The 13,363-nt window shown below is 34.0% G+C and overlaps 1 long non-coding RNA gene across 1 annotated transcript in view; it reads left to right on the top strand.

The window, feature by feature from the left end:
* Nucleotides 1-12,617, top strand: part of LOC128557017 (uncharacterized) — a 46,586-nt gene extending 33,969 nt beyond the window's left edge. Inside the window, exons 2-3 of the long non-coding RNA XR_008370985.1 lie at nt 10,382-10,467; nt 11,851-12,617. This is a non-coding gene — a long non-coding RNA (uncharacterized LOC128557017). The remainder of the gene's footprint in view (nt 1-10,381; nt 10,468-11,850) is intronic.
* Nucleotides 12,618-13,363: the final 746 nt, after the last annotated feature.

Below are 13,363 nucleotides of genomic sequence, written 5' to 3'. Positions count from 1 at the left end.
TCTCAAAAGCATCTCTAGTTATTTAAGAATCATCTCGGGTGACAAAAGTTGTTCCTATACTTGAGCAGTTCTGATGCAGTATTCTTCAAACTTTGACAGAATGTTTAATGGCATAAAATCTGGGCAAAATTTTCATTCAGATAGATCATCTTAGTTGCTGAGTATTTGTTTTTGGAAGTAAACCATATTTATACAGAATATATATCTCTATAAAACTCAGGGTAGTCAGTTTGGACCAGTGTCTCCAGTTACTTCCTTTGTATTAGTAAAAATTGCAAAAAATTTACAATGTCTGAGCTTACTAGATTATTTAATGTTTCTTTATAATATCTCAACCATACTTACACAGACTATATTTTGCTCTGTAATCAATATCATGGTCATTTATAAGCCAAGTTGGACTAGTTTCTCAGGAGTTGTGGACCTTGAATTTATCAACATTGCAAAAGTTGGCAGTGTTTGCAGTTACATAATTTGTTCTTTGATCTCAGTCCAACATTTAAAAAGTGTAAACTTTGATAAGCAGCTAGTCAAGACCCTTTGTTACATTTGTCAAAATTTGAAAATTCAGTATTCGCTTAAGTTTTGTTTTTTTTAATCAAATTAATTTGCTGTGAAGTGGATATATAGTGATTTTGACTCTCTTGTTTTTTTCTTTTACAGTACACGTTTGACAAAGGTTTCTAATGCTAAGTATTTCTATTGGTTAATGTTTTCAATTAGATATGAAAGTTTGGTTAAAAATATATTTGATTGAAGCCCTATTACTGGTAAGGTTACAAGATCAAGACTGCTTCGGTAGAGATTCTGTATCAAAACATTTATGCATGGTAGTTCCATCAGTGTCTTCTTTGGCAACATGTATACAGTTACGTGGCAGTGGTGGCAATTGAATGAAATTGAATAAATTACTTTTAAAACATTGGCATATTGAATTAAAGTTAAATGAATTGTATTTTAAAGTATTTGGCAATGTCTGTAAAAGTATTAATCTAGGAAAAATGCTGTTACAATGTCTGTTTAAGAAATTATTTTGTAAAATACATTCATTTAGCAAAGTATAATGATAAAGACTAAGCAATGGAGTTCAAAATGTTGATACTCAAATTGTAAAGACTTTTGTCTCTGTGATAAAAGCTGGGTCATCTGAGGTAAAAAAACTAGGTCAGTATTCATTAGTTTAAATATTGGGAAGTTTATGATATTTAAGATCCTGTTTAGATAAGGGCATCCAAGGTCAAGAACTAATTTTTTGTTACTAATAAGTTAACTCATAGAAATTGCCTGTTCAGATTTTGCTAGATATCCAGTTATCTTTTACCCTGCCTTCATCAGAACAGGCAACATTGGCAATTTTTCCATTGTAAGGTCACTTCAGTTTACCAAATTTTGCCTTGCCTGTCACAAAGCATTTTATTATAATTTTTGATTGGAATTATTTGAAACAGTTTTAAGTAAATTAGATACATTAAGTAATTTTTTTTTTATTAGAACCAGTATCCAGTACATCTTTAAGCCAAGTTTGAATCTGGGTTTTATGGTGTTAAAAAACTAGGTCTCTAGGCCAGATCAAAGGAAAAATCTTGTTAATATGCAGAGTCCACAGTTTAAGGTTGAAAGTCTTGAGAATATGTCAGAATAGTTTACTTGGTGACTCATAGTTCAAGTTTGAATCTGAGTCATGTGGGGTCAAAAAACCAGGTCACTCGGTCAAATCAAAGGAAAGCCTTGTTTACACTCTAGGGGTCATATTTTTTATTTTATCTTCATAAAACTTGGTCAGAATTTTGATTATCATGAAGTCTTGAATTCTTTCGAAGATGGGTCACATGGGGTCAAAACATAGGTCATTAGGTCAAATCAAGGAAAAGCTTGTTTACACTCTAGAGGCTACTTTTATGCTCCAATCTTCACTGAAACTTTGTCAGCGTGTTTGTTTTCATGAAATCTGGGACGAATTCTAATCTGGGTCATGTGGGGACAAAAACTAGGTCACTAGGTAAAATCAAAGAAAATGCTTGTTTTTACACTAAAGAAGCCACATTTTCGGTCCTGACCCGCCCCCTTAGCTCAGTAGGTAAGAGCGTTGGTCAACGGATCGCGGGGTCATGAGTTTGATCCTTGGGCGGGGCGCATGTTCTCCGTGACTATTTGATAAACGACATTGTGTCTGAAATCATTAGTCCTCCACCTCTGATTCTTGTGGGGAAGTTGGCAGTTACTTATGGAGAACAGGATTGTACTGGTACAGAATCCAGGAACACTGGTTAGGTTAACTGCCCGCCGTTACATGACTGAAATACTGTTGAAAAACGGCGTTAAACCCAAAACAAACAAAACATTTTTGGTCCAGTCTTAATGAAAATTGGTCAGAATATTTATCTCCATGAAATCACTAGATCAAACATGTTTGCACTGTTACAGTTTATTACTCAAGTGAGTCACCTGCTCTTGTTTTTTTTATCAAATGTCACAAAATTTCCAGTGCCCAGGATGTGGTTCATCTTCAGAAAGTACTTAAAAAAAACTGCAGATAAGGGAAATATAGAGATTGGCTACTGGTTCATTTATCTGCAATAAATGGCAATGTTATTCATGTGTAAGGCATGAAATTTGTTTGAAGGTCATGCCAGTGCTTTGGTTTAAGGTCGCAGATTCAGTAACAATGTCTTTAAGTTGATTTAGATTTTCACTATATATAACAAGTCAGTTTGGACTTGTATCTCCAGAGTTATGGCTCATTCAGAAAATTCAGTTTTGTTTCTTTTATCTAGAGCATAAATTTCTAAAGTCTATCTGTTTGTCTCACTAAATAATGTACTTTACTCTGCTACAGTTTACATCCAATTAATATGAAACTTGGTACATATGTATACATCAAAGTCTCCATATGACTTAAGTTGTATGTGACCCTAAACCAAACAGGAAAAAGTTTGGTATACATCTTACAAACATTTAGACATGCATGTCAATAATTTAATATGCCGTGGGTATTTTTAGCTCACCAGATCATGAAGTGCTCAAGGTGAGCTTTTGTGGTTGCTCTGTGTCCGTCTTCTGTCGCCGTTGGCCGTCGTCAACAGTTTGCTGTTAACACTCTATAGAGTTCACAATTTTTGCCCAATCTTAATGAAACTTGATCAGAATGTTATCCTCAATAAAATCTTGGACATATTGATACTGGGTCATCTGGTGTCAAAAACTAGGTCACCAGGTCAGATCAAAGGAAAAGCTTGTTAACTCTCAGAGGCCACATTTAAGACCCTATATTCATGAGACTAACTTGGTCAGAATGTTTATCTTGAGAAGTCCTAGGCCTAGTTTGAATCTGGTTTGTGTCGGGTCAAAAACTAAGTCATTAGGCCAGATGAAAGGAAAATGTTGTTAACACTCTAGATGCCACATTTTAAGTCTGAAGCTCATAAGAATTAGTCAGAATGTTTGTCTTGATGACCTCTAGGTCAGGTTTGAATCCGGGTGGTGTTGGGTCAATAACTAGGTCATTAGGCCAGATCAAAGGAAAATGTTGTTAACACTAGATGCCAAATTTTAAGTCTGAAACTCATAAGAATTAGTTTGTCTGGATGACTTCTAGGTCAGGTTTGAATCCAGATTGTGTTGGGTCAAAAACTAGGTCATTAGGCCAGATCAAAGGAAAATTTTGTTAACACTAGATACCACATTTTAAGTCTGAAACTCATGAGAATTAGTCAGAATGTCAGTCTTGATAATCTAGGTCAGGTTTGAATCCGGGTCATACAGGGTCAAAAACTAGGTCATCCAGTCAAATGAAAGGAAAAGCTTGTTAACACTCTTAGAGGCCATATTAATGACCCTTTCTTCCTCAAACTTGGTCAGAATGTTTATCTTGATGGCCTTTTAGGCCCAGTTTTAATCTGGATCATGTTGGGTCAAAAACGGTCACCTGGTCAAATCAAAGGAAAAGCTTGTTAACACTCTTAAGAGGCCATATTTATGACCCTATCTTCCTGAAAGTTGGTCAAAATGTTTATCTTGATGACCTTTAGGCCAAGTTTGAATCTGGGTCATGGGGTCAAAAACTAGGGCACTAGGTCAGATCAAAGGAAAATCTTGTTAACACTCTAGGGGCCACATTTTTGATTCAGTCTTTATAAAACTTGGTCAGAATGTTTATTATAAAGTCTTGTATGATTTCGACTCTGGGTCATGTAAGGTAAAAAACTAGTTCACTTAGTAAAATCAAAGGAAAAGCTTGTTTATACTTCAGAAGCCACTTTTTTGCTCCAATCTTCACAAAACTTTGTCAGAATGTTTCTTTATATGAACTCGTGGACAAGTTTTAATCTGGGGCATTTGGGGTCAAAAACTAGGTCATAAGGTCAAATTAAAGCAAATGCTTGTGTACACTGGCCACATTTTTGGTCCAATCTTAATGAAAATTGGTCAGGTTATTTGCCTCCATGAAATTTGGGACAGGTTAAGAATAGGTCCAGTTGGGTAAAAAACTAGGTTACTAGGGCAAATCGTAGAAAAAACACTACAGGCTGCATTTTTTGCTCCAGTCTATGAAACTTGGTCAGAATGTTTATCTCCTTGAAAACTCGGATGAGTTTGAAACTGGGTCATGTGGTGCTTAAAAGTGGGTCACTAGGTCAAACACGTTTATGGTGTGTTAGTTTGGTGAACAAACTAGGGCCATCATGGCCCTCTTGTTCAGTCATCTTGCCAAGCATTTTATGGGTAAAATGTTGTACAGTGTTTTCATAACTTTTCTTAAGGGCAAAAATTAGAACTCTACCAATTCACATATTATCAGGTTTTGAACTCTTGCATCTATTCAATACAATTCAATTCATATAGTTTTCATCCAGTTGAAACAAACCGGAACTGTTGATCTACCTACTTGTTATTTAGGTCATGTAAGAGTAATTTTATCTTAATTTTATAGATATTTTAGAATTTGCTTGATTTAGAAACATACTTATGGGTGATATAGTAAAAAGTGCATATTTTTGATTCTGCTTAGTTTTGGAACATATTTAATGCTGATTGCTAAAGATTTCTTTTGCTGACATTGCAAGATTTTGATTTGTAGGACAAGAAATTTTTTATCTTAGTAACTACAAGCATCACTAGAAGAAAAATGAAATGGTACAAAATTTACCTATGTTTGACAAAGTTAAATAAAAAAAAAAAAATCTAAGCTAATATAGGATAGATTCAGCATGGCAGATGTGAAAAGATGGAAGTATTTATGTGATGAACAGGATAGTGATTGTCTGATGTAATAAATCTTGGTGTTGTGTTCCGCGGGGAAGATTTGGTGAGGGGGGGAGGGGGGCATAAAAAGGGTGTAATGTAGGATGTTTCTCCTCCTATAGTAATGTTATTGCTTAACTACTGTATCTTTCACTGTATTTCTGAAGTGATTTTCATTACATAGTGAGTAAAGCTGTAGTAAATTTGGTTAATTGAAATGACATTAATAGAAAAAATTGTATTTTAAGAAAGGTGTTAGGCACAGTAAAGGTGTCAATGTATAATTTTCAGCCACAGTAATCTTCAGGAACTGAGAGGAAGGTATCAGCCATTGTTGTTACAGCATATCTATAATTTTTTTGTTGGCAATACATTTCAACTAGCATAGGGATTATAACCCTGCTTTAATCATATAGCTTCTGTTCAGGTGTGCAGACACTAAATCTATTGTAAGTTGTATGTAATAGACTAAATGAATTAAGAAAGCTTGTCTGCAATGGTTTATTGCCTCAAAATTACAATACTACCTTATCATTTATTTTGTTAATACTTGTAGCCAGGTTGGTTTAGTGAAAATCCAAGAGCAACAAACCACAGGTTTAGAAAGAAAAGCTATTACTTCTTGCATTTAGTAAAATAAAAAAATCACAACTGGCTATTGGTTTCTGAAAATTACCATATCACCACATTTTAAGGACATTTTCGGCCATGTATTTTTGGACTAAATTTCAGTAGATAGGGATGATAAGGTAGTGTAAGGTTTTTACTGCCACTGTTTGTGTGAATGTGCATTGTATGATTGTGTTTAAGTCAGTCCTCAACACTTAACAAGGTAGTAGGTACTGCCATATCATTGTATGCGTGCAACATTTGTAGCCAGACTGTTCACTAAGTTTGGAAAAAATCTATCATGAAGAGAGGGCTGCATCTCAGGTCATATGTTTTTTAAACACTGCTTTTATATAATTTTAGTGTACTCCATAGATTTTTTCCAGAATTAAGACAGCTTTTAGCTGGGGAGAACGCTGAATTTTATTGCTTCAGTTTAGGACTGTAGTACTGGTAACATTAAAGCCAATTTTAAGTAATTTTCTAATTGGCTAATGGTTATGAATAAAATAACACTTCTGCATATTTCTTGCGTACTTAATATTTTTTTAATTATCTTAGCTGTTAGGGATATGGTAGAATAAGACAGTGTTTTTAATTCTGGCTACTGGTTTTTATGAAAACTACCATATCAGCACATTGTAAGGGCACTTTTGGACACGTTCATTTTTGGACAAAATTACAGAGATAGGAATGATATGGTAGAAAATAGGATAAATGTCATTAATTATTTTTGTAAGTTGTATATCAGCAAATAAAGTATATTTTGTGTGCTTGAGCCGAGTGCAAGAAATTTTGCGAGTCATTTGACTGATGACGAGACTGCTGCAAAAAGACTGCCAGAAATTTTGGCTTTTTTGGCTTATATAGAGACTGGCAGCTCCTTGGACATGTAGACTACTTTTTTTTATTCTAGCCACTGTCAAACTTGACAGTCTTAGGGATGCAACACTACCATGTCAATATGCTTGCACATGATAATGTAGCAAGTTAAGCCATTTAAGTTTAGTGAAAATCCTCGACATGAAGTTTACTGACAAGTTAAAGAATAACATAATTTTAATATACAGTTTTCTGTGTTAACCATTGTTCATTATTGTATTATATTATTTTATCATGTGAGTATTAGTTTTTAAGACTGTGGTAGAGTGGGTCAGTTTATCAATTATCAAATAATAGCAACTGCCTACAGGTCTTGACATTAAACTACCACTTCTTGCATTTAATAATCTTATGTTAGGGATATGGTAGGATAAGGAAAGAAATAATGGCAACTGGTTTCAGAAAACTACCATATCACAATATCTTAAGGGCAGTTTTGGCCACGCCATGCTTTAAACATTTTTTGTTTTGTTTTCTGTGCTCCGACCAGCCCATCGAATTTTTCCCTACTGTAGCATTTTTTAACCTATGATACAGGAAGTAACAAATTTTGTTGCCTTTCTTATGTGCTTTTGGTTAAATTCCTTAGTCATAATCACTTTAGTCTACAGTAGTGTTTGGTTTGTACTGAAAGAACAAAAAACATTGAATTAAAAATTATCTAATGTGGAAAACTTCGGAGTACAGCAATTTTTTTAACAGCTGCATGTGCGTGTATTTTTGAATATTTTTAAACTAAATTTCAAGAAATAGGGATGACATGGTAGAATAAAGCAAAAATGTCAGCAATTTATTTTTTAATGGCAATGTGTAGGTAAAGTTTGACATTTTAAGTATAAAGGATCAAAGAATAAATGGCAAAAGACTATTTAATTGTCTTGTAAAACATAAATGAATGTTCAGTGAATGATTTTGTGAAACACAGTGAATGAGTGATGATTTAATTCTGAGCAAAAATGATGGATGAATGTTGAATGAATTATTAAAGGGTAAAACATTGTGAGTGAAAGTTGAATAAATTATTTTGTAAAACACAGTGAGTAAATGTTGAATTAATTATTTCATAAAACAAAATTCAAAAATTGCTTTTTAAAACAATGGACAGACTGTAGTAAATTGGTGATATTGTAAAACAGTGGCAGGACTAGTTTTTGTTACAGGAGTTACTTCTATTGTCTGCTTCAATTTGTAACACACAGTGATACAAGGTCTTTAAGTGGGTTTAATTTGTAAAATACAGTGGCAAGATCTTTTAGTGGGTTAATTTGTAACATACAGTTGCAAGGTTTTAGTGGGTTTAATTTGTAAAATACAGTTTAGTGGGTTTAATTTGTAAAATACAGTGGCAAGGCCTTTTAAGTGGGTTTAAGTTTGAAGGTCTTTAAGACTGTTTAGCCTGTATAAGGGATATAACTGTGTTGAATTTTCACATAATTTGCATATTCTGCCTAGCTAAATCTATTAGTGGTATTTAAGCTTGGAAAAGTTTATTTCTAAATAATTTAGAAGTTGTCAGTATCAAGTTCAAATCTTTTTCTTTCTTACTCTTTTCAAGGCAAAGATCAGAATTCTAGAGTTGTTGCCAATTAATTAGTCATTTTTGCATGCTTATTCAAAAATTAAGTGAAAAAGTAGTTATTTTAAAATGACAAATGTTTGTGATTATAAATTGGATATAGTAGGTAAGCAAGTTTTGGTCAGTTTTGATTTTCTTTTGCTTTTCCTCGACCAAGATTGTTCATATCATTGATTCCTCAAAAACATGGCTGCCAGAGCGTGTGGTTGCTTTTCCCTATATGTATATAGTGAAATTTTAAAAAGTCTTCTTACATGAAACTGCTGGCCCAATTTTGAAATAATATAACATATTAAATGAAATACCAATATTAAATGGTCCTTATGTGACCCGCTGCCAAGATTGTTCAAATTGTTTTAATTCATCAAAAAACATGGCTGCCAGGGTGCGTGGCCATTTTCCCCCTGTATGTATAAATTTGAAACTTATATAAAATATTAATGTCAAAAACAGCAGGTCCAATTTTAAAATAATTTTACACAAATGTTTCTTGGGTGACCCTTTACGAAGAGTGTACAAATTACTGTTTCATCAAAAAGCATTGCCACTAGGAGGTATGGTTATTTTACCCCATATTAATGTAGTGGAAACTTTAAAAAAAATCTTCAAGCAAGCAACTAAACTCAGGTGAGCGATATAGTGCCATCATGGCCCTCTTTGTTTTCTTTTATCTCGTGTTACACATTTTCCTTAACTCTTCATTTATGTCAGGCATAACTTTTTTGTTGATTCTTTTAAATTACACATTTACTGTATTTAAGTCTAAGCTGTTCTTTCTAAACGGATATCATTACTCTTTATAAGGATTTTTATTTTGAGTTAAAACGTAAAGGTTAAAACATTTCATAAAACTGCTTTAAAGATGGCAAGGTTAAAGATCTTTTTTCATACAGGAGTGAGTTGAGTGAGCAATTGTTTTTGCTGCCAATCTTCCAGACTGCAAAGGAGGAGGATTGGCAGAGTTGCTTTTTGTTACAGCTATCAAGGCCTCACAGATCCCTTAACTGTTGATCTGACCGCAAGCTGGTGTCTTATGAGAGTGTAACTGGTCTACAATTCTGAGCCAGCAGTATTAAGATGGTTTTCCTATTAAGTGAGATAGGATTCAGGGATTGTGAGTATTTGCTGTTCTTTCAGGTACATACCCTGCCAATGACAACTGACTGTATTTCCCGTCCATGCATACAGTCGGCAGGATTTTCTTTCAGCATCAAGACCTGCCTAGGACAATCTCTTTATGAGATGGGCAGGATTTTCTCTTTTTCACATTCAGGGTCTGCCTATGACAGCAACTGTATGTACATACAGATGGCAGAATTTTTCTTGTAGGTTTCAAGGCCTGGCAGATCCCTTATACCATTGATCAAGACTGCTATCGTGACCATCGAGGGCTCCGGTGACAATATGTCCGCAAGATGAAATCGTGTGGGGACGACTGGTCTACAATTCTGGGCCGGCGGGTTGCTAGATAATAGTTTTTCCTTAGTTACGAGAGATGGGAATCGGGGATTGTGAGGATTTCTTCTTTGCTTCAGGTATATTTCCTGCCTAAGGACAACTAATGTGTGTTTTACATGGACGGAACATACATTGGGCAGGCTTTCTATTTCTTTCAGGTTCAAGGCCTGCCAGGAACAGCCAAAGGCAGGATTTTTCTTTTCTTTTTTTCAGATTTCCTGGCAAGGTTGACGGATTTATATTTCTTGTAAGCTCTCTTTAACTCCCTTCTGTATTACTGAATTCTAGCCTTACTAAAGCAAACCCTCCTATTATAAAGTTATGGAGCACTTTTAGAATCTGTCCGTAGGTAAAATCTGCATAATTTGCAATATCCAGTACCTGTATGGTTTAAATAAAGGTAAGGCTTTTTTAGTTTGTATATTTCATAATTGGGGGGCTGCTGCCCCCCACACCCCCCGCATTTTCTAAACCTGGCGAGGAAAATATATGCTACCATATCGATAAATAAAAGAATGCCCAAATAACGAGAATAGCTACGGACAGATTCTAAAGTCTAGCCAAAGTTATTTTGGCAGCTTTTCCTGTTTTGGCTTTTTTTTTTTTTTTTTTCAGACCTTAGAGATAGACGTCGGTCCCGTGAAAATGTGAAATGGTGCCAGCCCTTGCATATGTCTTCTATCTTCAGATATCTTCTGTTAGTAAGTATTTTGCATACAATATATTCTATTTAAGGTTGTTTTGCTTGTTTGTGCTTTGGTTTTGCTGTAACTCTGTGATTCCAGCAGGTATACAAATTTTGATTCCATACCTCATGTTTTTATTTCGATGTAAATGAGATGTGAAACCAAAATTTGTAGTCCTGTTTGGCGCCATATAACCTATACTGTGTTGGTGCGCCGTAAAACCCAAATAAATAAAAATAAAATTGAAGTTACAGCTTAATATCATTTAATGAGTAAATTCTTGCGAGTGTGCATTGCAAGTGAATGTTTCTGACCAAATATTACAAAGCTTCCAAAAAATACAGTTCCCAATTTTAATCCTTATTCTTAAATTAATAGAAAATAGTGTTGTCAGTTCAGTGTTTACTTTTGTCAGGAAAAGGAGTGTAGTTATAACTGAATGATTTCAGTTGTCAACTTAAAGCAGCATGCCTCCAGATTTGGCTAAAAAACGATCTTTCTTTCAAATTGAAGTTTGATCATATTATGAACATTAGAATATGAATTTTTGTTTCTAAGATATGTTAAAAGTTCCAAATCAAGAAAAAAAGATGACCGCGTCAATAATCGAACCCCGGACCGCCGCGGCAATAAAGAATTTTCCCGTCGTCGTAACCAATAGCGCTACAGCTGAAGTAGTGATTAATGACTTCAAAAGACAACACTTTTCAATTTTCATCGTAAAAAGTAGTAAAAACAGCAAATTCTCAAGTGTTTCCGTAACAGAAAGTTTGTCAGTAATTACGTTTTAAAGCCTTAAGAAATATAGCATTTATTTCAAGGTATCTAAAAAAAAATTTTGTTGTCGAACAATCTGGAGGCATGCTGCTTTTAAAAAAAAAAATTCTAAACATTACCGTTTTGTTTATGAATCAATATTGATCTCGTATACCATATATATGCTATCATGGAGCTTAAATCTCAAAATAATAAGCTAACATCTGTCATTTCTTCATTCATAAACGTTTCACAGAAAAAAATGAATAAAACAATGAAAAACTGTTTGCTGAAAGAATAGTAAAAACTGCTATGGCATACCTTTCTTTTGTGAAACATCTGCAAAATCTCTCCAGATATGTTGTTGCACTCGCCCTATGGACTCATGCACCAACCAGTCTCTCAGAATTCTGTAGGTATTCTTAATTACATGGAAAAAAAACAAAACATTTTTTGACTCTACATTATAAGTAATTTTTCAACGTTACAATCATGTTAGTGAATCTGCTTATATTGCAGTTGAATTCAATTAGTTAGTACACAATCCTTTACATGATAGAAAATAGGAAACGCAGTTTGGTTAACATTTATTTCTTTTATGCAGAAATATCAATAACTGTCAAAGTTCTAATTATATTTCAGGGCTAGTGAAGTAGGACATTGACAGAAGGTGCTGCATTTAAATCAGTATGGATTGAAGGAGAGAATATATACAAGGCTGAATTTTCTTTTACACAGGAAATTTAAAACCAGTTTTACCAAATCAAAAAATTTCATGAACTTCGATGGAAAGTTAAATGGTAAATATCGGTTTGGATTGAAGTGAACATGAACAATGATGAAAAGAAAGTTTTAAACCAATTTTACCAGGGAGACAAGTTTATAATAGTAATACAGTTATTAAATCAGACAAAAAATTATGGACAGTCTGGAATAGGAAACAGGGGCAGTAAGCAGGAAAGTTAATACCAATGACTTTAGGACATATTATAAAGTAAACCTAACAAAAGTTTGGGGAACATATGACAACTAAAAATGGGAGGATACAGTAGCCAGACATCTGACAGAAAATGCAACAAGTGTTTCTGGAACATCTGACGGTGAAAATATCTTCTGCTTTTGGAAGAAATCATTAGCCTTGTCTGTTGTAAACTGGCAAAAGTTACTTTGCTGTGATAAATTGATGGAAACAGCTAAGACTTCTTGTCATTAAACATGCCAGTTTTTTTTTTTTTTTTTTTTTTTTTGCTATCAACAAATGTTCACAAATATACCCTACTTTGGTTGCAGTAATTTATAAAAATATATATATATGAAGCCAGTAAGTGTTCTTGTGCTATATAAAATGTTTAACTTTTGTAAATTATTTTTGAAAAATTAATGATTTTAATTAAACGTTCTAAAACATACAGCTTCTTATGTTTCTTTGTAGTACAGTACAACCTCTCCAAAGCGGCCCCTCTTAAAGGGCCGACTTGGTTCTCCAGGCAACTTTTATCAGTTATCTGCTTACAGGCGACATGACCAAAAAGGAGACGAGTTGACTGGGAGACGAGTTGACTGTAAATCCATAATTTTCTCATATTTATGTAAATAAATTACTAATATCACATTTAATTACAAATGTACTTTGAAATACAATAGATCTTAGTATGTGTTTCATAAAAAACTAACCCCAATGATGAAAACGATAAAAGATATATTTCAGAAAAACAGAAACTCAAGTACTAAGTAATGGGGGTTTTAGTTCCCAGACCCAGTGATTGTACTACAAATGATTCACAGTGATTGAACTGTAAATTATTGAATTACTGGTTATATTCATTGCACATGCCATTTGAATGAATATTTTTTTCTGTATCACAAGTCCAATTCCACACTGAAGCATGAACATATATCTTGAAGGAACCCAGATGGTCAGTGAGAACATGTCCAGCTTAATTGCCTTATGTGTACCTGGTAATAGCTGATCACTGAAATGCGATAAACATTATGATAAAATGGGCATTAATGTCAGGGAAAACCACAAGACTCTGGAAGCTAATTTATAGCCAAGTCGGCCTCTCGATAACAACGTCATGAAAATTTCCCTAAGCTGAAATATACTACCAAATTTACCTCTCCAGAACAACAACCTCTACATAAGAGTCAGTAT

The sequence above is a fragment of the Mercenaria mercenaria genome, chromosome 1, assembly GCF_021730395.1.
Source record: "Mercenaria mercenaria strain notata chromosome 1, MADL_Memer_1, whole genome shotgun sequence".
In the NCBI taxonomy this organism is placed as follows: Eukaryota; Metazoa; Mollusca; class Bivalvia; order Venerida; family Veneridae; genus Mercenaria; species Mercenaria mercenaria.
This window is presented reverse-complemented; position numbering and strand designations above follow the sequence as displayed.